Genomic DNA, 27304 nt, shown 5'->3' with positions numbered 1-27304 from the left:
TTTTGTTTTCTTATTGCTTGACCTAGGACATTGCTGGTCTGCCTACTTATATAAGACAGACATGGGAAGAAAGCTTGGGGAGAAAGCCACGGGGCCAATGGTCCTGGAGGTTCTTGGCGGGAGAAGGTGTGTGTGTATGTGTGGGGGAGAAGGTGTGGTGAGGAAACAATGCCATAGACAGGGGAACAACTAGGGAATTAAAGCCAACATCTAGGAGGGTGTAGAGGTCCTGTGAGTATTAGAGCAACACCAATCTAGCTGAGAAGAAGTACTAAGAGGTGGAAGAAGGGGAAGTGGGAGCGTGATGGTGGGGCAGGAGGAGGCAAAAGGAAACAGAGGAAGGCTCTAGGAAGCAAAACTGTAGATAGAGGTATTAACAGAGGTGTGTACTTATGTAAATACATTAATCCATAAAAATAGAGGTGTTGGCCTATGTACATGTATTTATAAGGCAATACACTGAGACTGCAGACAGGCCTTGGGCCTTTGTTCTAACAAAATGGCATTTTGTGATGTCCCCCTCCACCCCCCGCCATGATCTCTGGGTGCATAAGTAAATGTGGTGAAGGCAGTGGATAGTGCTGGGCTATTAAAAGAAGCAACATGTTGTCAAATGGTTAAGTCACAGGTCCCAAAATGTTGAAGTTAGAAAACACCTTACAGACCCTCCAATCCTGACATCTTTCTAGACCAGCGCTTCTCCACCTTCCTAATGCCGCAACCCTTTGATACAGTTCCTCATGCTCTAGTGACTTCCAACCATAAAATTAGTTTTGTTGCTACTTCATAATTGTAATTTTGCTACTGTTGTGAATCAGGGGACCCCATGAGAGGGTTGTTCGACTCCCCAAAGGGGTCCCGACCCACAGGTTGAGAACCGCTGTTCTAGACCTTCTTGTTTGGAAGCTCCTCTGCAGACAACTGTTGAGAGGCCCAGCAGCATGCAAGCCCCCCGAAGGCAGACGTGGGCAGTGGCTTCACACGAGATGCATTTGGTTGGGATTGGAGCTCACATCTCTTGCGTGGCAGCTGAGAGCTTTGCCAATGAACCATCAAGGAGTCAACTAGGAAGAATGACCCGATAGTCTACTTCTGAAAGTAGACTACTACTACAGCCTGTGAAAACCTCGTGACTCACAGTGGTTCAACCTGCAGCCAATGGCGGAGACGGCCCAGGACCAGGCAGCATTTCCTTCTACTGTGCAGAGGATCGCCATAGATGGGGGCTGACGGCAAGGCAGCCAACACAAACAACCATGTAGTTGCAGACTGGATGCCTACAGATTGGAGAAGGGAGCACCGTTTACTTCATCAGAAGCTTTTTTAAGGTTGCTTTTGTTTCCCCAATTACAGCAACATTTAAATTCCAGACCTTCCTTGGTCCTCAAAGCCTGGCAGCCTTCTTTGGCTCTGTTTGCCCACCCTGTATCACATACGCCTTGACTGAGCATGTGCTTAACTCTGGCCCTTCTCCCACCGAGTGCTTAGGAGTCTGATCACTGTGCCCCCTCCTGCCTCTGGGCCTCTGGTTAGCAATCTCCCTGTCAGCTGCACACGCTCCTTCCCGCCCAATGGGTTGATGCCTCTTCATTCTTGTACATTCAGCTGACCAAAGAAACGTTCCTGGAGTCTTAGATCTGGTCTAATAACCTGGTTATTCTCATAGCACTTGGTTTCCTCTTTCATTATAATTAAAATGCACAATGAAATTAATTGTCTAATATCTCTCAGTCGGGTGAAATGTAAGCTCTGAAAGAGTGTGTTAATCTGGATACTTTAAAGAAACAAATCCACAGAAACTCATATGCATAAGAGAGAGGTAAGTGCACAACAAGAAAACATCCCAACCCAGTGCTGCCCAAGCCCACAAGTCCAAAGTCCAACATTAACCCATATGTCTGACACCAATCCACAAAGTCCTCCTCCATCTCACAAAACACACAGTATGATGCTGACTGCAGGAGAAAAGCTGAATCAGTGAATGTGTAAACATTTCAGCGCTGGCAGGGGTCTCCACGTAGTTGCTCCAGCACCCAAGGCTGCATCAGGGTATGTCCATGTGGCTTCTCCTCAGGGATGGCTTGTAGGAAGTGAGCCTTGCCAGCTGATGCAGGAACTGGCTAAGGCAGGTGCACCCTGGTTTGACCATCACAAAGCAAGAGACCCGAGAACTGGAAAGGCCAGGCTCACTGAGCCATTTATTTATGCCTCTGCCCTTCAATTAACCCCACATGTGTTTATCAGCCAGGTTGGCACAATAAACCAACTAGCTCAGAGAGTAAGAGATCAGGTCTCCTGGACCAAACTCAAGCAAACCACGGTTGTTTTGTTGCTTCTGACTCATAGGGATGCTGGAGGACTGAGCAGAACTGCCTCATGGGGTTCAGGGAGGCTTCACGAAAGTGTTCCACATCTCTCCTCTGTCGAGCAGCTGGCAGGTTTGAATCCCCAGCCTTTTGTTTAGCAGCTGAGCCCTTTGACTATGGAGCCACCAGGACTCCTTTGTGCCTATTAAATAAAAATTAAAGAAAAAGAAACCAAACCCACTGCCATCTAGTCAAATTCTACTCAGAGTGCCTTAGCTATGGTTTCGGTGGTTCCAAGAGCTTACAGGAGCAGACAGCCTCATCTTTCTCCCACAGAACAGCTGCTGGATTTGAACCATCGACTGGTTAGGAATCCAATGCTTATTCAGCAGCTACCGTACTTATGTGATGAACTGATGAGAAACCTAGAGCTGAGGCTTAAAGGAGTTAGGTCTACACAGGTAGACTCAAGGAAGGGCATGGAAGACTCCTTTGATCTGTGGAGTCCACAGCTCTTAGGATACTTTGCCGATGGAGTCACTAGAGGGAGTGCAGGGGGCTGTGGACTGCAGCCCCTGACCAGAGGGGTGATATCAAAATGATCCCAAGATCCTCGGAGGTAGCAGTCATCAAGGCAATGGCATCATTAGGGTTGGTGTCACCTGTCACTCAGTATGGTAACTTGTCACCACCCCTGTACCCGTGGGACATAGTGCCCACTACTGATTGCAGAGTAAACTCTCTGTTTGGCCGATGAGAGCGCAGGAATTGTGGACACTCTTGAGGGCAGGGCCAGGAGGGGCGGGGCTGATCCACACTGAATGCCTACCTGAGAGGCCACTGCCCTTTGCAATTCAGGTGCTGCTTCTCACGTCCTCTGCTGTCTGGATACAGCCTCTCTTTTTATAAAGTCTCTGGACAGAGACAAATGTTTAAGCATTTGACTACTCACTGAAGAAGGGTAGGGATTTGAAGCCACCCAAAAGACCGTGGGGAAGTTCAATGGGTGGTTTGTTTCTGAGCAGTCACAGTCTTGAACCCCTAGAACAGAGTTTTGTTCAGCACACGTGAGGTTCCCCGGAGTCAGCATTGAGTGGAGGGCAATGAGCCACAATGTACAATTCTATCCCAGCTGCTTTGGAAGCGCCCAGACATCCAGCCTCCTTCCTTTGGCCTTCATTTGTAGCTTCTCTCCCTGAGTTCTAGCAGCTGGGACAGTCGGAATGTCGACTCTCAGAATCTTAGCTCTTTTTGTGGGGGTTGAACCTTGCTTCTACTTCTGTAACATTGAAAGGATCAAATAACACACCGAGAAAGTATCTACACAACAAAGGCAGCGCCAAACTCTAAATCTTTCAAGTAATATTTTATGTAAGAAAACTCAGAATATCTGGAAATGTCTTGCAGAGCAGAGTAATGATGTGTATCAATTTCTATAGTAAAATATTAATGCTCTTCTTTGATTGCACAAGTATTGTTTAAGAAAAACTCATTTTAACTTTATTTTTATAATGATGGGAAGAAAGAAAACATAAAAAATTCCTGAGTGTCCATGTTGGGGAAAAAGAGAATTGATTTGTAAATAATATCTAGCATAAAATTATGGAAAAATAAGAAAAGTTGGTTTCCTAACTCATAGTTCAAGAACAAATCTAAGATGAAACAAAAATATGCATAAAACAATCAGCCATATAAACCTAGAAGTCATTTTCCTAATTCATAAAGCATTATTGTAAATTAATATGGAAGAAAGGAAAGTAACAAGGAGTCCTCAGAAAAGAAAAAGTAAATAAAAACAAATATATATAAATATATACAATGCACTCTGTTTAGTAACCACTTTTCTCCCCTCCTTTAATTATGGATAGAGGGAGTTCACCGGGGGCTTCTTTCCTGTGTAGTTCCACAAGTGAATCTTGGGCTCCCACTGTCATTCATAGGCTTCTGCCGACTAGATTCTCACACTTTAGGCTCTGATACTAATCCCTCCTTCGACTTTGGATTACATGACTCACAATCCTTCAGTGACTGATGATGGGGTGCTTCTTCCATGTGGACCTAGTTGACTTAGATGGCTACTTATTTGGAGAGAAGCCTTTAAGACCCACATTGTGCTACAGCACCCCTCTCCTCTGTGTTCCCTTCCTGCGGGTGAGTCTTGAGCAGGGCCATAATGTTAGAACTAATTATTCTTAAAGTTGGAGCCCTCTATCCACAATTGAGGGATAGGAGGAATGTGGTTACTAAAAACAGAGTACAGTATAGAGATAAGTATAGAAGATCAAAGGCATAAATCTGACTTGAACAGTTAAAGCTTTGTCAGCAGACATCCTCCCCACCCCACCACCACCACCCTGCCCTATGATGTGTGCTGGAACTGATCTGGTTTCCAACATTTTCTGTAGTTTTGGTTTGCATTGTTGTGTTTGTTTTTTGTTTGTTCATATTAGGGTGTACCTCAGAGGTGTTATGCCATTGGGGGGTCACCCTCTTGAAGTTGTGTTATATGTTTTTCCATTTTTTGGTGTAGGAAACCCAGGATTGATGAACCTAGAGAGAAAGCAAGTAGCATAAGGGTTTGGTGGGGAGGGAGGGTACAGCGGTGGTGGTGGGGAGTGAAGGGGAGATGATATCAAGGTGTCCATGTAGAAAAAAAATATTTGAGAACTGATTGTACAGAATTGTACAGTTCTGCTGGACACAATTGGATTATGGAATGATATGATAGATGTATTAAATACCAATCAATAATAAATTAAATATATATTCAAATAAAGAGAAATTAAATAAATAGAAATGAGAGATTAAGACATTCTTTTGGAAAACAAAAAATATTGGTTAATTTTCTTGAAAACAATTTTCAATTGACGTATGCATATATGTATATATGTATGTGCTCACACGCATATACACATACCCCAACTAACTGCCATCAAGGCAATTCCAACTCATAGCAACCCTATATGGACCCTATAGAACATGGTTTTTGAGATGGTAGGTATCAGAGGCTATGAATCTTTGGGGGAGTAGAAAGCCTCATCTTTCTCCCCCGTAGTGGCTGATGGTTTCAAATGTCCAACCTGGTGGTTAGCAGGCAAGCGTGTAACACATTATGCCACCAGGGCGTCTGTACATTCACCTGGGCCCACATCCACATCCACATGTACTTTTACCAAGCAATTCTATTTCTAGAAATTTCTTGGTCTAGTCACAATCAGGCACAACAGTGGGCATGGAAACGTTTACTGTACAATTATTTATAATCATAAAAAAGTTGAAATATCTCAAAGGTTCCTCTTTGGAGGCTGAATTAAATAAATTATGCAGCCTTATGCAAGTAAACAAGTACCATGCCATGATGAAAAATGAGATAATTAATGACTTGAAAATATGTTCACAATATGTTAAGTGAAAAATCTAGACTACTGCAGTCCTGTGCCATAAAGCGTCTGTTGCAGCAATGTCTGGTGGCATATACATCTGTGGTCTCCATGAGGCTATACTAGAGTTCAGAAATCCTGATTGGAGAATGCATGCTAGCAAAGGCAACAGCATCCTGTGTCAACACCTGTATCTCATGTCTCATATACAAACTGGTTGTGCTTTGGAGGATTAAATGCTGCAGCACATATATGACTTATAATGCTGGTCTTTAAAGGAGAGTCGCAATAGGCACTGTGTCATTGATCCCATGTTAAAAGATGAATTGTTGGTGGCTCCAGCAATGAGCTCATCTGGGGATGACTGCGAGGATGGTACAGAACCAGGGAGTGTCTCGTTCTGGTGTGCATAGAATCTGTATGCATTGAAACTGATTAGACTTCAACTACCAACAACTTGTCACTGGCTTATGCACATACTGCACTGTACTCTTTAACAAGCTCACCATTTAATAATGTGTACTTTGACTTTTTTTATTTTTAATCATCACTAATTCTCAGTAACCATGCTGGGAATTTTTCATAACAAACATGAAAAAAATAAGCCATGGTCCCACTGGCATGGAGCTCCCTGCTCAGTCGCTGCATGTTCCTCCAATCAATACTCGTGTTATTAAGTGCAGTAATGAAGCCCACCAAACATGGTGGTGGCATGAAATACGGAGAGAAACTCCACGTGAGAGAGTCAAGATTTCACAGAAAAATCGCTTGCTTAAATCTTAAGAGAAACATTTCTGGTCTAGGACTTAATTTTGCTCTACTTATCAACCAGTTCCTTAACCTAATCACTTTCTGTGGATGCTGGCAGAAGCCTAAGGCTGCGGAAACAGAAGAAAGCCCATCAACTTGTGCACCAGGATTAGTCTCTCTCCAAGTTTCACTGGGGCAGTGGCCTGAGCTCAAAGAGATTTTGTTGCAGCTGAGAAACAGGGAGTGATGGGAACCCACTGTTTTACAGCCAGCAGTAAGCAAGCAAGGCTGCTTGTCATCTGGGATAGGCTATGACATGATCCCTCAAGGTTGTTCACCATAAGCATAGCCATGAAAAGTAGTTCAGGTTAAGATTATTCTGGGCCTTGCATTCTTGGCAGACTCAGTGAAATGTGTAGGGACACAGGAAGTTCATGACCGAGTTTCTTCCTACAAAGAACAGGCAGGAAAAAGACCTGTCCATGACTCAGTCCCCACGAGCTTCGAGGAGAAGCCGTGGGAAGTAGGAGGAATGGCAGGACTTCCGCCTGGGTAGGTAAACGTGGACCAAATCCTGACATTCTCAAGGAACTGAACTTGGCTGGGAAGCCTTTAAGGAATTTTTGCTTTATTAGATTGAACTGCATATACAATTTTCCGTCATAAAGAGTTGAACAATGGGGTCTCATATTGGCCACTCTGATGGAGCTCTCTAGTGCAGTGTGGACAATGAAGGGCAGAAAGAAAGAGAGGGACCGCCACTCATCTTTCACCCTCCTGTTTAGGATAGGAATGCTTGCGGCGGACTATTTTTGTTGCTTAGTTTTGGTTACTGGAGGAATAAATGAGGAGTGAATGAATGGATACATGAGGCATAATAGAAGATGGAAGGCCCAGTGAGATAGAGGGTTGTTTTCTAAAAATAGATCGTGGTTTTCTAAAACACAAGGAGATTGCTGTAGGGTTTCAATCCCCTTGTGGACCATTGAAGGCAGGAAGATGGAGCCTGGTAGTACTCCGATGATCGTATTTCAAATTCATTGAATCACCCCCATGAAGTGTGTGCCACTGTGCTAAAAAGTGAGAGTCTAGAGGGTTTGGCTCATGTACTGGTTGAGCTGGTGAACTCGGGAGCAAAACCGTTGTGGCGTACATCTCAGCTAGCCGTCACTTGGTGCTAGAGTTTCCTCTTTGCACAATAAAGATGCTCATTTACCCTTCTCTTGGAATGTATGAAGTATGAATCTAGGAAATTCGAAGTTCATCAACAATGAAATGGAACACACGAAGATCAACATCCTAGGTGTTCGGGGGCTGAAATGGACTGGCAGTGGCCGTTGTGAGTCAGAAAATCATCTGCTCTACGACGTCGGAAATGACATCACCAAGGAAAAGGACGCGGTGTTCATCCTCAAAAAGGACATTTTAAGATCATGCTTGAAGTACTATGTTGTCTGCGATAGGATTTTGTCTATCCACATTCAAGGAAATTCAATCAATACAACCATTATTTCAATTGATGCAGCAACCACGAAAGCTGCTGAAACAGAAATTGAAGAATTCTATCCACTTCTTCAGTCCGAACTTGATCAAACATGCCATTAAGATGCATTGACATTACTGGCAATTGTAATGCAAAAGCTGGAAACAGAGAAGGAGGCACTGCAGTTGGAAGATGGGGTCTTGGTGATAGAATCAAAGCCGGAGACCTCAGGATACAATTTTGCAAGACCAACGACTTGTTCATAGCAAATAACTGTTGTGAACAACACAAATGATGACATCTCCCGAGGGAATAGATGCAAATCAAATCGCCTACACCTTTGGGAATTACCAATCAAGAAGGTCTCTATCCACAGCTGAAACCATGCTAGGGCTGGCTGTGGAACAGACCACCAATTGCTCTATGTATGTTCAAATTGAAGCTGAAGAAATTTAAAACAACTTCATGGCAGCCAAATTATGACCTTGAGCATACCCCCCCACCCCCCCACCCCACCCCCGATTTTTGAGGACATCTCAAAACCAGATTTGCTGCCTTGAATAATGACAGAATATCTGACCAACTGTGGGCTGACAAAAGCATCATTCATGAAGAAAGCCAAAGGTCATGAAAAGACGAGAGGAAGAAGAGAGGTAAATGGATATAGAAAGGGACTGAATCAGTCACTAAGGCAAATGGAAGAAATGATGGCGTCAAAGAGCTGAATAGAACATTTTGAAGGGCAGCTCAAGAAGACAACGTGACGTATTAGAATGAAGTGTGCAAAGACCTAGCATTAGAAAACCAAAAATCAAGAACACACTCAGTGTATCTTCCCCCCACTTCTTCTTAAAAGGGGAAAAGTGCGAATGCACTGGATCTTTTCCAGTCAGTTGGCCATGTAGCTGTCTTCTAAATTTCCTGGCACAAGGAAGTGCTTCCAGGACTTCGTCAGTTGTTGAAACATTTCATTTGGCATTCCATCAATTCCTGGAGCCTCGTTTTCCTCTAATGCTTTCAGTGCAACTTGAAGTTCTTCCTTCGGTACTATTAGTTCTTACTCATATGGTATCTCCTAAAACGGTGGAATGTCGACTAGCTCTTTTGGGTACATTGATTCTGTGTACTCTTTCCATCTTCTTTTAATGCCTCCTACATTATTCAATATTTTGCCCATAGAATCTATCAGTATTGCAACTGGGTTGATTTTTATCTTGAGTCATTCACTTTAAGATATACTGAGTGTGTACACTTACCTGGCAGGGGAAAGACCATATTTTATACATTCCAAAGAAAAGGGAACCAACAGAATGCTAAAATTATAGAATAATATCATTGATATCGCACGCAAGTAAAATGTTGCTGAAGATCATCCAACAGTGGCTGCAGCAGTATATTGACAGGGAGCTGCCAGAGATTTCAGCCAGATTTAAAAGATGATGTGGAACCAGGGATATAGTTGTCGATTGAAATGGATGTTAGTGGAGATCAGAGGATACTAGAAAGATGTTTACTTGTGTTTTATTGACTATGCAAAGGCATTTGACTGCGTGGATCATAACAAACTGGATAATATTGAGAATATTGGCAATGACAGAACACTTCATTTTGCTCAGGAGGAACTTGTAAATGAATCGAGAGGCAGTTGTGTGAACAGAACAAGGAAATACTGCATGGTTTAAAATCAAGAACGGTGTGTGACAGCACTGTATTTATTGCATACATATTTAGTCAATCTGTATGCTGACTAAATCACCACAGAAGACAGCTTATATGAAAAAGAATGCAGCATCAGGATTGAAGGAAGGCTCGTTAACAACCTGCCATGTGCAGATGACACAACCTTGCTTGCTGGAAGTGAGGAGGACTTGAAGCACTTGCTGATGAAGATCAAGCATTATAGCCTTCTGTATGGATGACAACCAATATAAAAAAGACCGAAATCCTCTTAACTGGGCCATCAGGACAAATGGAGAAAAAACGTGAAGTTATCACGGATTTTGTCTTGCTTGCATCCACAATCAATGTTCATGGAAGCAGCAGTCAAGAGATCAAAGGACACACTGTATTGGGTGAATCTGCTGTAAAAGACCTCTTTGAAGAGTAACCTTGCTTTTCAAGGTTTCTTTGAAGACTAAGATACTCCAGACCCAAGCCATGGTATTTTCAATTGCCTCATATGCATGTGAAATTTAGACATTGAGTAAAGAAGATCAATGAAGAATCAACATATTTGAATTATAGTGCTGGCAAAGAATATTGACAATACCGTAGACTGCCAAAAGAACCAAGCAATTTGTCTTGTAAGAAGTGCAGCCAGAATGCTCCCTAGAGATTTTGTCTTACATACTTTGCATACATTGTCAGTAGGAACCAATCCCCGGAGAAGGAGATCTGGCTTGGTGAATTGGAGGAGCAGGGACAAATGGGAAGTTCCCTTGGTGAGGTGGATTGACACAGTGGGCGCGGCCATGGGCTCAAACATAAGAATCATTGTGAGGATGGCACAGGACTAGGCAGTGTTACTTTCTACTGTCCACAGGTTCATTTTGACAACAACTTGGAGTTATGATGGTTAAAGCAATAAAATATGCAGGTAGAACATTACTTAAGATGATCATGTTACTATTATTACCAAGGGAAAAGACATTGTGGCTCCTGGGGTTAGTTGTTGGAGTGCTAACCAAATAGGCAGCAGTTCAAAAGCCCTAGCTGCTTCTTGGGAGTGAAAGCAGTTTGCTTCGTCTTCTACAGTGTTGTCACCTATATAGGATTGTTATGAGCCAGAATCAACTTGGTGATGAGCTGGAATCAACTTGATGAGTTTGGTTATTATCAATGAAGGTTGGCTGAAACTGGTAATAAAAATAAATTGTTCAGAAGACCCAGTTGAAGTGAGGCATAAAAAATGAGGTGCTGAGCAATTGGTTTAAGGGAGCCTGTGTTTCACTATAGGAGTCCCAAATCCATTTTGCCTCTTGACATAAACTCAATCTCCTTTGCATTCTCTCTTATCATCAACTGGCAAGTTAATAAGCTTTTGCCGATAGGAGGACTATATTTGAAAGTGGGTTACTATGACTCCCCTGCCCAGCTGAAGGAGGGGCAGTATTGACCTCAGAGATTTCGTCAAGAGTCATGTGCCGACCACGCTGCCTGAGGACTCCAGAATCAAACGTGTTAACATGTGTCCCAATCATGGTCCATTCTGTCCTTCCATGGTCCCACGTGTGACTGTGATGAATTGAGTGGCCACCAAACCTGACTTTGTGATGACTTTCTTTGGTTTTCAGCGTTTTACAATGATCAAGACGGCCTTTGGACACCTTCATTCCCTCCTGCTGATGGACACCTTATCTGGATGATTTAGATTTGCCTTGTTTTTGTCCTATTGAAGATTTAATAAAGGGTTTTTAATAAAATATATTTGAATTTGGGGTCTTTTTTTCCCCTAGACCAAGTGACAATTTTGAGTCACTCAGAGGGTGAATGTAGGAATGAGAATTAAGGGTGAGCGAGATAGAGATAGAAATAGATAGAGAGAGAGAGAGAGAGAGAGAAAGAGAGAGAGAGAGAGAGAGAGATTGAATGTGGTAGTTACATAATCTACTGTCAACTTGAGCAAAGGGGTGGAGTCTAGCCTGACAATCATGCTTTTGTGTGGGCATGGCCTTCTCCTGAGGATCCTGGGAACTCCTGTCTTCCTCCCAGAGGGCTGAACACACTCTCCCTGTGAGACATTCCTGTTGACAAGCCAGATGGAGCTATGCTGATGGAGACAGAGCCCTGGAGCTGGAAGAGCCACATGGAGACCCACGTCAGCACTGAGATGCTTCCACCACCATGGGATCCATAAGACTTTCCACCCACTGCCTGTGATCTGCCTGCACTCAGCATCATTGCATGCGTTGCGTGAGTCTGAAGATGAATTTATATACCAGTATCTTGGTATCAGACCTATGGGATTAATATTGGATTTATGGACTTGATATGGGCTGGCCTGGGATGTTTTCTTAATATACAATTACTCTTTGATATGAAGCTCTTTCTTATACACATGAGTGTCTATGAATTTGTTTCTCTGGTCAACTCAGCCTCACACATTGAAGTAGTTTTGTTTCATGCAAAGAGCAAGCTGACTCTTGTTCAGATGAAATTGATGAGACCAGGAAGAATGATCAAATAGGGAGAGAAGCTGAAAAATTGGAGTTTTTGCCCAATTTGCTAAGCTTTATATCTGTGCAGATTTCATCTTGCTCTGAGGTTTCTTTTCGAGCTTCATGTCTTGAGGAGGCTGGGTTTTTAAGTGGGCCCCATCAGTACACCTGGTGGGCTTCCTTTGGGCTCTCAGGAATAAGAATTCCAAATTGCAGGACACACACTTTTCACATTCCAGAGTAATGACATACTTATGTTATTTCTTCATGTTCCCAACAAACCAACGTTCATCTCTTAAGGTCAAATGGACTCAATCAAAGTGAAAGGAGTTTGGCCATGTGTTGCACCTGACTTCAGAGAATCAAGGCTGCCATGGCTTTCAGGATCTGAATAATGTTGAATAATGTTGCAGAGATAGTCATAAATTCATCAGATGTCATCAAATCTCCTTCCCTAGTTTTGTCTACGGAGCCCTGGTGGTGTAGTGGTTATGTGCTGGGCTGTGATTCACAACGCCAGTAGTTCAAAACCACCAGCATCTCCCTGAGAGAAAGATTGGGCTTTCTACTCCAGGAAGCAGTTACAGCTTCTGAAGGCCACAGCGAGTAGCTCTGAGTCAGCATTGCCTCCTCAGCAGGGCACGTCAGTAGCTTTGTCTAAGGCAGTGGTTCTCCACCTTCCTAATGCCGCAACCTTTTAGTACAGTTTCTCATATTGTGGTGACCCCCACAACCATAGAATTATTTTAGTTGCTACTTCATAACTATAATTTTGCTAGTTATAAATTGGGCAAGCCCTCTGAAAGGGTTGTTCGACTCCCAAAGGGGTCACTATCTACAGGTTGAGAACCGCTGGTGTAAGGGATACTTGCTCCTTGATGACCGACTGTATACTCTGATTTTATGGTTTACTTTAGAAAATCATGGCTAGCCATTTACATTTGCCAGTCAGCTCCAGTATCTCAGACTATCCCTTGTCTGCTCCAATGTCCTATTTAATCTGTGTCTTGCCGGGACGGATATCTGTGTGCCCTACATCTATCTCTTCCTTGATTCGACCGAGTGATAGTCGCTTTCCCTCTCAATTCACTCCATATACTTTCCAGGGTTTGCCTGAAGGTTAACCTAACATGCCCCTTTCACTGTGCACTGCTGTTGGGTCAGAGCCCCCAGTTCAGGGTGAGCCCACGCACAATCACAAAGGACCCAGCGGGGTTTCCTTTGTGGGCTGATTTGTAGAAATAGCTTGCCAAGCCTTACTTCTTTTATTTACATACGATTTTGCAATACATTTCATTTATAACTAATGATTTGGAAGTGGGTGGATTAAGGTAAAACACAGCTCTGCCTAAACCAAATACATCAACAAGTTTGATTTCCAAAGTGTGGTTCCAGCTGCAGTTAGTGAGCAGGACGAAGGGCAGTCAATCTCCTTTTCGGTAGATTCCTTTGCAATGGGAGGAAAATGGAAGTCTGAGGGCTAAGTGTTTACAAAGAATAGAACCTAAGGCAAGTCGTGAAGAGGCAATTCTAGCCAAGAGAAATTCTAGCCAAGGCCAAACGAGATGGTTTCTAAAGCTTTGCATTGTTAGTGGCCTCTTGCGATGTTAATAGCATGCTTCACGGCCAGTACCAAGAAAGCGGGGTAGTGTCACTTTAACCAGATGAGTGAGGCTCACAGGCTTAATGCTGGCCAAGTGTAAAGTAGAAAGCCTAGCAAAAAATAATTGAAGCCCCTGCGAAATATTTCAATTTTTTTATTGATTGAAGGCAATTATCCCTTAATTGCATATTTAAATGAGGTATTAGGAGGTTTAACTAAGCAATGCCTCTTAATTGCTACTGCACACTAGGTGTCACAGATTGTGTTTATTTCATATGTTAATTAAAGAGAAAGGGGTATTTTATTTTATTGACTACAAGGTTCTCTGAGGCTGTGTTGTTTAGGACAAAGTACGTCTCAGGTGTTTATCGCACGCTGGGTATTAATATCATCATTAGTGAGAGGTTAAAGTTTTTTAATGAAGAGGTACGTCTCCGTTTTATGTGCTTTCAGCCACATAGGCATCTCTAAAATGGGGGAGGAAGAAGGGCCCCAAATCCCACAGAAACAATTATCTTTATGAAAGAAATATCGAGCCCCTTCCCCTATAATAAAGCAAAGTGCAAGTTCTGCTACAAACAGGAAAAACACCACCAAGTCATTAAAGAATTAGGGTTGTTGGAAGAAGCCCTAATGGCCTGTGGGTGCTTTTGTTTGTGTTGTGAGCAGCAGCAGTGGGCAGAGGATTAATTTGCTAGTTGCTGCATGATTCTGTGATGCTGAAGTGGATTACTGCTGTTTGACAACAGTCAAGTCGGCAGAGTTCTCTTAACAAAACCCAGAGCCCCAAACAAAACCCAGTTTTCAAGATGCTTTGTGAGAAAGACCCTCAAAGCCATGGCCATCTCTGGTAGAGGTCTGCATGTGGTGGGTTTCCATGTGGGACTGAGTAGAAGAGTTCGAAAGTGTCCAACATGGCTTCCTGGTTGTTCTTCTTCGGAGTGCGATGCAAGGATTGTAGTACCTGAAAGGGGTGGACTGGCTTGTCTGCCTCTTTGGAAGGCAAGGACAACAAAGGGTTCAACAAATGCAAATGTGACATGAGAGTTACACTTCAGGAATCCAATGAAACTTCACAATCTATTAAGCCCACAGCCAGGGTACCATTCAGTTAAGTCTTTTTTTAAAACTCATTTTATTGGGGCCTCATACAGCTCTTATCACAATCCATCCATTGTATCAAGCACATTTGTACATATGTTGCCATCATCATTTTCAAAACATTTTCTTTATACTTGAGCCCTTGGTGTCAGCTTATTTTCCCCTGACCACCCCTCCTTCCCTCATGAGTCCATGATGTTATAAATTATTATTTTTTTCATGTATTACACCAACCACTGTCTCCCTTCACCCACTTTTCTGTTGTCTGTCCACCTGGGAGGGGGTTATATGTAGATCATAGTGATCAGTTCCCTCTTTCTATCCCACCTTCCTCTTCACCTCCTGATATCGCTACTCTCGTTATTGGTCCTGAAGGGTTTATCTGTCCTGGATTCCCTGTGTTGCGAGCTCTTATCTGTAGCAGTGTACATGTTCTGGTCTAGCTGTATTTATTTGTAAGGTAGAATTACGGTCATGATAGTGGAAGAGAGGAAGTGTTAAAGAATTAGAGGAAAGTTGTGTGTTTCATTGGTGCTACACTGCACCCTGACTGGCTCATCTCCTTCCTGAGACCCTTCTGTAATGGGATGTCCAATTGTCTACAGATGGGCTTTGGGTCTCCACTCCACCCTTCCCCTCATTCACATCAATATGATTTTTTTGTTCCGAGTCTTTGATGCCTGATACCTGATCCTATCAACACCTCATGATCACACAGGTTGGTGTGCTTTTTCCATGTGGGTTTTATTGCTTCTTAGCTAGAAGGCCGCTTATTTGTCTTCAAGCCTTTAAGACCCCAGACTCTACATCTTTTGATTGCCGGGCGCCATCAGCTTTCTTAACCACATTTGCTTGTGCACTCATTTTGTCTTCAGCAATCTTGTTAGGGAAGGTGAGCATCACAGAATGCCTGGTTATTAGAACAAAGTGTTCTTGTGTTGAGGGAGTACTTGAGTAGAGGTCCAATGTCCATTGGTTTCCTTAATAATTAACATATTAAAGTATGCACATAGATATTATTTCCCCATCATCATATATAAATATATTTACTTATGTACATGCCTTTATTTAGACCTGTATAAATGCCCTTTGCCTCCTAGTTCTTTCCTCTATTTCCTTTTACTTCCCTCTTGACCCACTATCATGTTCAGCCTTCATTCAGTTTTCGCTAATTCCTCTTGGCTACGTTGTCTTTGATCATGCTCCACCAGACATCCTATGCCCTCCTCACCATTGATTTTGGATCACTTGTTCCCTTGTCCCTGGATTTGTTGGCACCTACCTTCCTTTCCCTCACCTCCCATTCTCCCATGTCCCCCTGGAACTGTCAGTCCCCTTGTTTTCTCCTCTGGATTGTTTATCCTGCCTATCTTATCTAGAGAGACCTGCAGAGATAATAATATGCACAAAACTAAGACAGAGCAAAACAAAAACAACAAAAGAAAACAAAAAACAAAACAACAACAACAAAAGAGAAGCCTATAAATAGTTCCATGTCTGTTTGTTGACCTCTCTGAGAGTCTGCTGGTTAAGTCTGATGGGGTGTCACACCCTGGCCCCTAAGTCTATTTTTGGTATTCCCTGGGGACTTCGTTGCTCTGCTCCCCTTGCTGTTCTGTTACACGCCCTTAGAGTTTTGCCCCAGATGGGGTCAGATCGAGCGCAATTCCCACACTATGTCTCCAGTGTTGTCCCCCATAGTGCTATGGGTCAGTAAGGGATGTCGTGTCTCCTGGTGGCACTGGCCCCATGGTCTTCTCTGTGCATCGGCTGCTCTCACCAGGAATATCATCCTTGGGGCTTGGTGGGCCAGGATGTGTCCCACTCTCTCTCCTTTCCTCTTCCTTTGCTCCTGTGTGCTCAGTTAAGTCTATACTATCTGAGAACAACAGATTCAAGGAAGGAACATGCACTATTTCTACTGCCTATTTGTTAATTTTTGAGGCCCAGGGAGGTTCAAATTATTAACATACCCAGTGGCTACCACACAGGGCAGAAGCTGGAATCCATGCAGAGATGCCTCAGAAGAAAGTCCGGGAGATCTTCTTTCAAAACACCTCCCTGTGAAAACCGAGGCAGTTGTACTCTCACAGACCTAGGTGTCCATGAGGTGAAGTGGATTCATGACAACTGGTCTGGTCCCTCGACGATTAGTTTGTGTATCCACTCATTCATGCATTTGACAAAAAATGTCTGACTCTGAAGTGGGAGTATAATGGTGGACAAGCTACACAACACCATCATTTTGTGTAATTTATAGTTTATCAGAGGACAGGGGCATTGAAGAAATAACCACACAGATGATTCTGTTGAGGCCAGCAGCATAGGGTTGGTGAGGGATACTCTTAAGAGTCTCATAGAAATGTCAACTAAGCCTGGACGTGTGGGTCAGTAAGAAGAATTGGCATTTCAATATTCAGGCCCAGGTTTAAAGGATTAGGGAGTGGTGGGTAACTTAGTAGGATGTCTCAATGCCATACACAAATTTCTGAATGAAATGATTCCCTCAACGGCATATGTAGAGTCTAATGATTTTCCTTCAGCTATAAAAATATTACATACTTTATTGATATTTTCTAATACTCATTTTAATCTAGGAATGATAAAAAATTAAGCTGAGGACATTTTCTGCAACCAGTTGGCTATAGCTGCTCTGTAGCTTTCTCTCATCAGGAGTGTGTGCACAAATATGATCGGAGTAGTGGAAATGTGCAAGCAGTCAGAGAGGTAGAAATTTTGCAGGAGAAAACTCCTGCCTTTCCTTTAAGAAGAATTCTTGGCCTTGTACAATGCTTTCTATTATGAAGGATAGTTCCAATTTATGGGCTCATGAGCTTATGAGTGGAATTTGCTTCAATTCTTATCTTTATTGTACAGCAATGGCACCCACATATGATAAGTCTTCACTGGCAGAATTTTGAAAAAGTAATTCCCATGCAGTGAATATAAAAAAGTGCTATCAAGGAAAAATATTTTTTCTTCCCTGGAATAGAAACCATTATTTAAACTGTTAGATGCCTCAGGGTTCTATTCATACAAAATCCATCCCTGCAGTCAAAACATATTCTTTTCCAAACATTTCATATATGTGTGTATGCTTGTGTGTGTGTGTGTGTGTGTGTGTGTGTGTGTACGGGCACATGCACATGAATATATATTTATGTTTCTGTGACTGAGATAGTGGCTTCTCCACATTCTCTTAAAAAGAAATAATCGTTTTATGTCAGAATAGGCCTTACTAGGGCCACTGATTCTTCAATAAAATTAAGAAAGGCGAGCATGATGGTGAGGCAGGAGGAGGGTACAAGGAAACAGAGGAAAGATCTAGGAAGCAAAGTTATGGATAGAGGTGTAAGCATAGGTGTGTACATATATAAATACATTAATTAATAAAAATATAGGTATTGGCCTATGTACATATATATATATATTTGGCAATACACCGAGATAAGTGGATGGACTTTGGGCTTCTGCTCAAGCCCTCCCTCAATACAAGAACACTTTGTTCTAACAACCTGGCATTCTGTGATGCTTACCCTCCCAGCACAATTGCTGAAGACAAAATGTGCGTATAAGCAAATGTGGTGAAGAAAGTGGATGGTGCCTGACTATCAAAAGACACAGCATATGAGGTCTTAAAGGCTTGAAGTTAACTAAGTGGCCATCTAGCAGAGAAGCAAAAAGCCCACGTGGAAGAAGCAGACCAGTCTGTGGACCATGAGGTGTTGACAGGATCAGATAACAGGCATCAGAAGACCCTAAACAAACAAACAAAGAAAAATATTGTTGAGAGTGAGGAGGGTCAGAGCAGAGACCCGGAATACATCTGTAGACAGTAGGACATCCCCTCACAGAGGGTCATAAAAAAGGGTTGAGTCAATCTGGGCACAGTATAGCACCGATGAAATACAATATTCCTCTGGTTCTTTGGGGCTTCTCACCCCCCACTATCATGACCCCAGTCCTGCCTTTCACTTCAAGCTAGACCAGAGCATGTGCACAGGTACAGATAAGAGCTCATGACACATGGAATTCCGGAACAGGAATGGAAGTAGCATACCAGGAGGGTAGGAGGAAGGTGGGAAGAGGAGGGGAGGAAGGGGGAACTGATCCCAATGATCTAAAACATAGATCTAAAACAACAACAGAAACTGTGGGGCAAAGGAGAAAGTGGCCGGTGTAAGATATGAAAATAGGGGAGTGGGTGGGGAGGGGGCGAAAAAAAAGATATGAAAATGATAATAATAATTTATCAAGGGGTCATGAGGAGGAGGGGAGGGAAGGAAAAAAGAGGAGCTGATACCAAGGGCTCAATAGAAAGTAAATGTTTAGAAAATAATGGTGGCAACATATGTACAAATATGCTTGATACAATCAATGTATGGATTGTTATAAGAGCTGTAAAAGCCCCCAATAAAATGATCTTTTAATTAAAAAATTAATTAAATTAAAATTTTTTTAACAGAATAGAATGTTTGATTTTTACCTGGAAACATTTGAAATACATTTTAAAAATGTCTTTGGATAATTTGAATGCACTATTTCTGGGCTGATTCTCACCCCTAACAGAATGAATGCTTTCCTTTGCTTTAAGTCTATGAAGAGTAAGTTGAAGCACAGAAGAGAACCACAGAGCAGAGCTTGTGAACTTGTTTTTGCTTTGTAAAGAATGAGCACGAAAGGTTTGATAAAACAACAACAACAACAACAACAAAAGAAGGGGCACGGGAGAGGGAAATGGGGAGCAAAAGAGGATTCAAGAGGATTCAACTGAAAGGAGTCATCTGTCAGATAGGAAGGAATGATCAATAACAACGTGTTCGAAGCTTTACATTCAGTTGTGACTCCGGGTTTTGTTCAGCTTCATCATTTGGAGGGTCCTTGAAATAAAAACGGTGACTCCCGGTGTGGTAGTGGCTTGGGGTTGAGCTACTAAACTCAAGGTCAGCAATTGGAATCGCTCCTCTCAGAGAAAGACGAGGCTTTCTACCACAGTAAAGATGTATGTAACAATCTTTGCAAGCCCCATGGGGCAGTTAGTTCCACCCAATCCTGGGGGGTCACTGGGAGTGGGACTCGACAATGGGAGAAAGAGGAAAGGTTCTGCTCCGAGAAAAATGTACAACTTCAGAACCTGAAGGGGCAGGTCCACTCTGTCCTACAGGGTCAGAAGCAGATTGTGCTGCGGTTGCTTTTTTAAAAAATTATGTATTGAAAACTGACACAAATATCGTATTTGAAAAGTTTACACACACACACACCACACACACACACACACACACACACACACACACACACACACACGGCTTTATTAGCACATTGCCAGGATTCATGATGTGAGGCCCAAGAACCCCAACCCAACCCAAACCTACTGCCGTCGAGTTGATTCGAACTCATAGTGACCCTGTGTAAAGTTTCCATAGCTGAAAGTCTGTGCAGGGGCAGACAGCCTCATCTTTCTCTCATCAAGCAACTGGTGCACTTGAACCTCCGACCCTGGGATCAGCACCCCAAAGCTTACCTAACAGTGCAACCAGGGCTTTTTCCTAGGGGCTGTCAAGTGAGGAGTCCAGAAGTTAAGATGTGCCGCGTTCATAGTGCACTCACCTCTCTTCTGCTCATCACTGGTCATGTGTTCTTCCTGCTGCAGAAAAATCCCCTCAAGTCCTTACTGTGCTTGCTTAGTGCTCCATACAGACTTCAGAAGAGAGGTCTCCTGCTCTGTAGCAGAGCAATCAGCCATTGGACTCCCTGTGGAGCCCAGGCCTTCTGTGACACGTATGATTCCACATGTTTGAATCGACTCTACAGGCAACTGAGTTACAGGCAATTTAAATTGTTAGCATTTAAATTTTAGGAAAATTTTCTTGGGGAAGTAAAAGGAAGATACTAAAGTGTATCACAATAGATAAAAATAATAGAATATGGAGTTAGGCTTGAAGACTCAAGCCCTGGAGAGAGAACTTTCAGTGTTTACCAAAGGATTGACATAGTAACTCAGAATATCAGTGATATTAATGATGTAATAGTTACCAGGTGAGATCCAAACAATGAACCTATTGTACATTAAAAAAAAATTTTTATAATCAATAGAAGCAAAAATGTATCTTTAGCAAAAAGATCTTTGTACACTCTATTTTCTAAATCTATTTTCTACATCTTGGGCACTATTTTCTAAAAGCATTCTAAACGTCCCATATTGCCTATCGATAATGACTTTGGGGGGCAGTTCTGGAAACTGAGTAAACTTAAGTGTAGATACAATTGGCTCTATGACCTCAGGGATATAATTGTTAGCGAGGGCTGGAAACTGATGCCTGATGAGGCTGGGCACTGGGAAAAAAGCGGCTTGTTTAAAGGACAGTCATTAACCTACATATAGGCAATTTGAAGGAGATTCTACTGATATTGGGGACTCTACAGGGCTGTCCTCTTGTCAAGTAATATGGCCATGGAGGTCATGGAGAGATAATGAACTTGCTTTATGGTCCCTGAACTTCTCCTCTTAAGGGCATGGGCATGTCTTAAGATAAAAGAAGTATAATGGAGCTTCCATTCTGAACCTTAGGTTGGAGTGGTGTAATGTATTAGACACTGAGCAGCCACCCACAGGCTGAGGTTGGAATACACCACCTGCTGCGCAGGAGAAAGATGATGGGCTCTACTCCTGCGGAGCCTCAGAAGTCCCCACAGGCGGTTCGGCTCTGTCCTGGGACAGGAGTGAGAGTGGACTTGATGGCGGTGGTCCTGGCCTTCCAGGGGCAGCTCTAAATCCATCTAGAACCTCTACATGAATTCATCCTCCATTAGGCTCTTTCTGCCCGCTTACTGACAGTGTAAAAGGCATTGCCCGCAGGTAGAGCGTGTTTCAAAGTGGATTGCTGCAATTCCCTGGGCCGACAAGCAAGGGGCAGTCCAGCCCTCAGGGACTAGCCTAGGAGTGCCCTTGATGGAAATTGGGGGACTCGGGCCCCATGTTTAAGAATCATGTGTGTTTTAGAGTACAAAAAGACCACCCCATCTCCAAATACAATCTAAGTATAGCCTCCTCCCTGGGGAATGGACAGCAGAGAAGAGGGCGGAGGGAGACGTCGGACAGTGTAACATATGACAAAACCATAATAATTTATGAATTATGAAGGATTCAGGAGGGAGGGGGGAGAGGGAAGGAGGGGGAAAATGAGCAAACGATATTGAGGGCTAAAGTAGAGGGCAAATGTTTTGAGATTGATGAGGGCAATAGGTGTACATATATGCTTGACTCAATGGATGGATGTATGGACTGTGATAAGAATTGTACAAGTCCTCAATAAAATAATTTTAAAAAAAAGAATAATGAGGGTAACAAATGTACTAATGTACAAATATGCTTTATACAATTGATGTATGTATGGATTGTGATGAGTTGTATGAGCCCCCAATAAAATGACTTTAAAAAAAATTTAAGGAGAACAATTAATAAGTTTAAAAAGAGACAAAGACAACACAAGACCCAGATATATCATCCAGATTAGGGAGGCCATTAGCATGAAGTCAAAATAACGCCCGAAAATTCACTGTTGGGATGCTGATTAAATAGTCACGGAACAAAGGAACTGTAATAAATTCATCATTGGAGGATCATCAGTACATTACAGTTACAGGTGGGACAACACATGACAGTTACAGTCACAGAATTAGGAACAGAACCATAATTGGGGCACATAGATTGGCAGATAGAAAATCTCACAAGATAGGTCTGGAGCTTCCCAACCGAGGAAGTCAGGGCACAACTGATAAGACATCACTCACGAGTATGTGACGCCCAATACTGTCCCCAGGACCATGATCCCTATCAAGGACAGACCAAGGATAGGCCCTAAGAGAGACGGTCCTTCCCTGGCTGGCTTATTGGAGATACAGTAGAGGCCATCTACTTTTTTTGTTGTTATGGTTATGAACTCTTTTTAAAAAAAAACCATCAGTATCTATTTTATTTGATGTCTCATGTTTTTGTTTGTTTGTTTTTAATCATTTTATTAGGGGCTCATACAACTCTTATCACAATCCATACATACATCCATTGTGTAAAGCACATTTGTACATTCATTGCCCTCATCATTCTCAAAACATTTGCTCTCCACTTAAGCCCCTAGAGGTCATCTACTTTTTTGAGGCACTTGCCCAAGGGCAAGATGATCTACTTTCTTGGTTAATCATCAGAAATAATTCAATGGAGGATTACTTTATGTGGTGACCCTGCAAATAGACTTTGGACTGTCACTGTCACCCGTAGCCTTTTACAAACTGGGGTGCTCAAAATTTAAACTCTAACACATGTCCCAACCAATATGATCAGATGGCCTCAAACCGATCCTGGAAAGTTTGCTACACTGCAGCAGCGTATGGATCCCAGTCACGCTTCCTCTCCTGGTTCCACAGTCTGCGGCTGTCAATCATGATTTGGGGACATTTCTTTTGTTTCCTATGTTTTATAATTAACCTCGTGGCTGTCAATCCTTTGGACACCATTATGGCCTGCTGATGGTATTCCGCCTCTAAATGATTCAGTCTTGTGTTTGTCCTCTGAAAGACTTAATAAAAGGGTCCCTATACAACATCTTGACGGGCCTCTGGTAGCATAGTGGATGGTGAGTCAGATAAGACCAACAGATCAAAACCACCATGGGAAAAGATGAAGTTTTTTTGCTCCCATAAAGATTTTCAGCTGTGGAAACCCAAAGGGGCCACATGACTCTGCCCTTCTGAATCAGTGTTGGAATGGGCTCAGGGGCAGTGAGATTGGTTTTTTGGACAAGTCATATTTGAATTTTAAGGCCTGTCTCTCCGCTGGAACAGAAGACAGTTTTCCAGATTTGCATGGCCCAATGAAGGAATGAATGCATGTATTTCTTTATCAATTGGGAATAGGGTGGTGAAGAAAACATAAAGAATCAAATATAAACATTAAACACTAATGAGGATTGAGTAATAAATTGTGACAAATGCTAGGTGTTGAAAGTATTTATCAGGAAAGTCTAATTGTATCTGGGGGTGTGGGGTGGAGGTGGGGAATGCTGTAAGGTTTTTGTGTTTTTGGTGGGTCGTTTAAGTTGGGTTTTTTTTTTGTATTTTCTCCTAAGAGCCATCAAAAAAAGTATCAGATGAGAGATCCCTCAGGTCTTGCTCAATTTATGCCCCGGGAGCACAGGCACATTTAGAGAATTGGGCTAGAAATATCCTGGGAATTGAGGCTTTTACAAAGATTTTGAACAGTTTGAGGTTTAGCTACCTCAGAACTACTCCAGGCTGGCTATCTGGGAGCTCAGCAAGAGAAAGGAGATCTGCAGTTAGAGGAATTGACCCCAAGGGATGGGGCATTGTTATGGAAGCTAGATATTTCCAGTATGAAAGCACACAAGTGTGTGTGTGTGTGTGTGTGTGCAGAAACTGCCAGTTAGAGATATGTACCCTCTGATTTCACCCCTCAGAAGAGTTTCAGCAATTGGGGTCATGATCTGGACTGTCTGAATGAGTTTATTTTTATGTTTTTACTTTTTTGTTTTGTTTTCTTCCTCTGTGGACATGAGATTTCTGAGGGCGAGCATGAGAATTAGAAGTAGGAAAACCCTGGGCCCTGAAAGTGAATTGCTTTGGGGCCTTGAGCCACTCATACTCATTTAAATGGATTTCATTCCATTTTGAAGCCCTGTCATCCTCGCTGTGTTGGCTTTTGTCTTCAAAGGGAAGATGACTTTCGCAGAGCCAGGTACCAGGCCCTCCATCCACAGCAGTGGAAGCTGATGAAAGTAGCTCATTAGAAGACATGCTCCAGGATAACAAAGACTTGGAAGATCTGATTCATTGCTGGGCCCTTTAAGCCTCCAACAAAGTTTAGCCAATATATATATGTAACGAGCACACACACATATGCATATATAGCTCTATGGCTCTAAGTACATATATTTTAATATTTCTATTTCTGTATGATAGACATCTATGCAAACTTGTTGCTGTCAAGTCCATTTTTACTCCTAGGAAGAGTAGACCTGCCCCCATAGGATTTCTTAGGCTGGAATTTTTATGGGAGCAGAATGCTACCTCTTTCTCCCATACAACAGCAGCTAATGGTTTTGAACTGCTCACCATATGATTATCAGCAGAGCATGTAACCACTACGCCACCAGTGCTTCTTGGCACCCGATGTATGTGCACAATATATATTGTGAAATGAATGAATGAAAAATTTGCACTCTGGTTTGTTACAATTGCATTTTGACATATACCCTTTGGAATTCAAAGGATTATAAGAATCATAATTCAAATCCATCTGTCTTTCTTAGGTCTTCTTTATTCATGGCCAAGAACGTGACGGAGATTCCTGTGATGTAGTCTGCTCAGATGTAGGATACATGTCTCCACCACTTGTACAGTAAGGAGAGTATCGTCCACTATACCCACATTTCCCCAAACCTCTCAAAAATTGATGTAGTATAACAACAAAAGTGCTATAGAAGCAAATAACTGATTGATATTTATCAGTGGTTATCAATGAAAAAAGAGTGAATGTTGGGAGGACAAAGTACAATGTGTCCATCATATGAAAAATTGCAGTGAATGTGATGAAGACGTTTATCAAATGTTTAGTGTAAATAACTGAATTAGCAATGGCGGTTAAGAAGGAAGGCATTTTCAGCGAGCACCTGGCCCATCTTGCTGGGTTGGGTGCTATTGCGTCAGTTCTGACTCTCAGCAACCCTGCATCCTTGCACGGAAGCCAAGCACCGGCTTGTCCTGCGCCGTCCTCCTAACCACTTCCATGTGTGCGCCCACTGGGGTGGCCCCTGCCTCGCGCCGTCTGGTGGAATGGCTTCCTCTTTTCCTTGATTCTCTACTCAGCCAAGCCGGTGTCATTCTGCAGGGACTGGTCCCCCCTGAGAACATGGTCAAAGTACTTCAGACAAATGCTCGCCCATTGTTGTTTCTAAGGCACATTCTGACTGTACTTCTTCCAACACAGACTTGCTTGTCCTTCAGGCAGTCCCAGGTACTTTCAGTATTCTTCACCAACATCGTAATTCAAATCCATCAGGTTTTCTTAGGGCTTCTTTATTCATCGTTCAGCATTCGGGTGCATAGAAGGCAATTGAAAATACCATGGAGATTGGGGTCAAGTGACCCTTATCTCAAAGCGACATATTTGCTCCAGAAGCCACTGCCATTAAGTCAATTCCAATGCACAGCGGCCTGTAGGAGAGTCGAACTGCCCTGTGGGGTTTGAAGGTTGTAAATCTTTATGAGAGCAGAGAGCCTCATCTTTCTCCTTTGGAGATTTAATAGTCGCCTTCTGGGTGGCAGCCCAACAAATAACCAACTCTGTCACCAGGCTTCTTTCCTTACTCCATGGAATCGGTGAAATGCTGGAGACCCCAGGTGATGGCCGGGAGAAGAATTTGGAGATCTGGATCAGTTAGATGGCATTTTAAATGGACGGTGTCCAAATTGACAGTTACATTTCTAAATTGAATGGTTCCTTAGCTTTAACATTGTGATTTTTTAGGTTTTATCAAAGCACTTGAATGCTCTTCTGTGTGCAAAATAATAGGCTATTTCTTGTTTCACTCACTGAAAATAAGTATTAATAATTTGTGTTTATTAACTATTTTATTAACATTAACCACATAACTAGGTAGCTGAATAATCAGGGAAATGTAAATCAAAACCACAATGAGATACCACTCTTACTCACTAAAACAATTGAAATAAAAAATATAATAAGAAGCACTGGCAAGGATTTAGAGGAATTAGAACCTTCACACTTGCTGATAAGAATATAATATGCTGCCATCACTTTGGAAAATAGTCTGTTTATTTTCAAAATGTTGAACCTTAGATCAGTAATTTCACTGTAAGTATACATCCAATGACATTGAACATATAAGCCTACACAAAAACCTGCAGTTGAGTATTCCTCACAATGGACTATTACTTGGTGGTGAAAAGGAATGAAATTCTGACATACACAAAGGCACGGATAAACCTTGAAGACATCGTGCTGAGTGAAAGAAGCCAGACACAAAAGACCATATTCAAACATATGGCTTCATGTACAGGCACCATCCAGAACATGCTAATCCACAGAAACATGAACTAGACTAGTGGTAGCCAGAGGCTGGGGGATGTGACTAATGGGCATGGGTATGGATATGGGAGTTCTTTGAAGAACAATGAAAATTGTGCAACAAAGAACCTAGCTTGCCCTTTGCTTCTCATTTCCTAAATATAACCCTTGGAGAGACCCCAAGACCACATATAAGAATGGAGGAGGCTAGGTGACAATCCATCATAAATATTCATTAGTTTGATTGATTGTACTTATGTAATTAAGCCCTAATCATTGACTCTTTATGAACCAATACAAGCCCGAGACACAGAAATTTCTTGCAGCCTCCTGATTGATGATGTGTGTGAGAGGATCTTGTCTCTAGAGACAGTGTCCCTAAGAGGACAGGATGTGCCTCGTTGTGTCCAGCCCCACCCCCTCT

The sequence above is a fragment of the Echinops telfairi genome, unplaced genomic scaffold (assembly GCF_000313985.2).
Source record: "Echinops telfairi isolate 266 unplaced genomic scaffold, ASM31398v2 ScPeMD7_7400;HRSCAF=8409, whole genome shotgun sequence".
In the NCBI taxonomy this organism is placed as follows: Eukaryota; Metazoa; Chordata; class Mammalia; order Afrosoricida; family Tenrecidae; genus Echinops; species Echinops telfairi.
The sequence above is the reverse complement of the archived record's forward strand: the minus strand, read 5'-3'. Positions refer to the sequence as shown.